At 35.3% G+C, this 2,744-nt stretch overlaps 1 non-coding gene across 1 annotated transcript; it reads right to left on the bottom strand.

Moving 5' to 3' along the window:
• Positions 1 to 361: 361 nt before the first annotated feature.
• LOC121207677 (small nucleolar RNA R71) lies at positions 362 to 468 on the bottom strand. Its single transcript, XR_005902808.1, has one exon. It is a non-coding gene; the product is annotated as a small nucleolar RNA R71 (small nucleolar RNA).
• Between the last annotated feature and the right edge of the window lie 2,276 nt (positions 469 to 2,744).

Here is a 2,744-nt window from a genome sequence, read left to right as displayed (position 1 = left end):
TGATTGCTGCTAATCCAGTAAATCAGAATCCTACTCTACACACTATGTATGATTATGCTAAACCTACTTTAACAGGAACTGAATTGAGTATAGTTAGGCCTACAATTGCTGCAAATAATTTTGAACTGAAAACTAACACAATTTAAAGGATACAATAGTTTGTTCAGTTTGATGGCTTACAGGATGAGGATCCAAATACTCATTTGGCAAATTTCTTGGAATACACTTTCGGTTGTTTCCCTTTTCATTGAAGAATAAATTTAAATAGTGGTTGAACTCGTTACCACTAGGGTTAATTACTACTTGGGAATAAATGACCAAAAAGTTTTTATTAAAATATTTTTCGCCGGCTAAAACAGCTAAACTGAGGAATAATATTTCTTCTTTTATGTAGATGAATTTAGAAATACTCTATGATGCATGTGAGAGATACAAGGACTTCTTGAGAAGATGCCCTCACCATGGGTTAGCACTCTGGCTATAAGTTCAAACGTTTCATAATGGCCTGAACCCCTCGACTAGACAAATGGTTGACGCAACAGCTGGTGGGACCATCAACAACAAAACACCTGAAAAGGCTTACGAATTTATAGAAGAAATGTCGCTGAATAATTATCAGTGGCAAGTTATGAAGACAAAGCCGATGAAAGTAGCCAGAATTTTTAACATCGATTCAGTCACCATACTCTCAAATCAGGTAGAACTTTTAAATAGAAAAATTGATGGTTTTCTTGGCTCTTCACAAGTTCACCCAGTAATGCAATGTGAAGCAAGTGGAGGTGAATCGAGCAATACAGAATATCCACCCTATGGCCACAGCCTGGAGAATGAGCAATTAAACTACATGGGTAATAATAATTCTAGACCTCAAAATAACCCATACAGTAATACTTATAACGCAGGTTGGAGGAACCACCCCAATTTCTCGTGGGGTGGTCAAGGGAATCAAAGGCCACAGCACCCTCTAAGTTTCCAACAACCTCCTTATCAGCAGGAAAAGAAGCCAAACCTTGAAGAGATGCTCACAAAGTTTATCTCGGTGTCAGAAACTCGTTTTAAGAATACTAAGACAGCACTTAAAAATCAACAAACGTCAATCCAAGGACTCGAAACTCAAATAGGACAGCTCACCAAGTTGATTTTTGAACGACCGCAAGGTAGCTGCCCAAGGGAGCAACTCAACGCAATTGCCATTCAAGATGAGGAAGGGTTAGTTGCATCTGAACCAGAACCAGGGCAAGAAACTGTGGTAAGCAAAGGTAAATGTGAGGTAGGCCACAATGAGAAGAAATCGGTAAGTGCAAAATACAAACCTCGTGTGCCATACCCTAATGCGACAAGGAAAGACCGCTCAGACGAAAAATTTGGTAAATTCCTTAAACTTTTAAAGAAATTACATATTAACTTACCATTTATTGAAGCCCTTTCGTGGATGCCGAACGCAGTTAAATTTTTAAAGGAGCTTCTAGTAAATAAAAGGAAGTTAGATGAAGCGTCGCATGTGGAGTTAAACGCAGTTTGCTCAGCCATTCTATAGAATAAGCTGCCCAACAAATTAAAAGATCAGGGAGTTTTACGATTCCTTTTTTAATTGGTAGCTTAGACATGCAACGCAATACACGAAAACATTTCAAGAATTGAATCATTAAAGCAAAGATCCAAAAATGACGGACGAAATGCAATGAAAGAATCATAATTTTAAATCGAACTATCAACTTTCAATCAATAAGACAAGAATTAATCAAATCGCGGCTTGACTCTCTTATTTAGTCCCCAGTGGAGTAGCCAAGCTGTCGAAACCATCTTTTTTGAAAAATCGGTGTCAACTTGCTTTCGAAAATGAATAAATGGAGTCGCCACCAATCTTTTTTATGAGGTGTGATTGGGTCACCTTGTGATTGATTGTTTTAATAAAGCGTTTTGATTTACTAAAACAATAATTTTGGTCTACGAAAATTGAAAAAATAGGTTCGAGAGTCGATTATGTACGAGGAAGGATTAGCACCCTCGTAACACACAAAATTGGTACCTAATCGATTAATTAATGTCTTAACGTCAAAATTTGAAAGCTCGAAAAGAATTTTAAATACAATCTTCTCTTTTTTAATGTTGATTTTATGAAGAATTTGCTTGAGTAAATCGAAACGGATGCTAAGGACCTTCTTGTCCCGAAGTAATTAAATGTCACATCCAACAAGTTAGGACACAACATTTTAAACCTTCGACAATAGGCTTGTCTTTTAATTTTCAAGACTCATGCATTTTAATTTTAAAAGGTTATTCGTTCATTTGGATCAAATGAGAAAAATCGAAACCCAGTACGTTAGGGCACGATCTCTCGAATTTCCAAAACATAGAATATTGCCTTTATTTTATTATGAAAACATATATTTCATTATTTGGACAGATATTTGTCTATTTAGGTTCGACGAGAAAAATCGAAACCCCGTAAGTTAGGGCACGATTTTCTCGAATTTCTAAAATGCAAAATATCACAGATTTTTTAGAAGTTTTCCCTTTTTTATAAGTTAATGTCATTTTTTAAAACAATGTGTGAATGAAACGTCATGTTAGCAAAGGACAAATAACGAATATATTAATAAAACAACGTATAAGAATAGTATAATATACACTACTTCTACATTTACAAAAACCATAAAAACAAATAATGACAACGATAGTATTATCAACAATCATATATAAAGAGCAATGCCAATATAATGATGGGGATAAAGAAACAATTA

Source organism: Gossypium hirsutum, chromosome A01 (assembly GCF_007990345.1).
Source record: "Gossypium hirsutum isolate 1008001.06 chromosome A01, Gossypium_hirsutum_v2.1, whole genome shotgun sequence".
NCBI classification, from domain to species: domain Eukaryota; kingdom Viridiplantae; phylum Streptophyta; class Magnoliopsida; order Malvales; family Malvaceae; genus Gossypium; species Gossypium hirsutum.
Note: the sequence above shows the minus strand (reverse complement) of the source record. Positions and strands in the feature narration are given on the sequence as shown.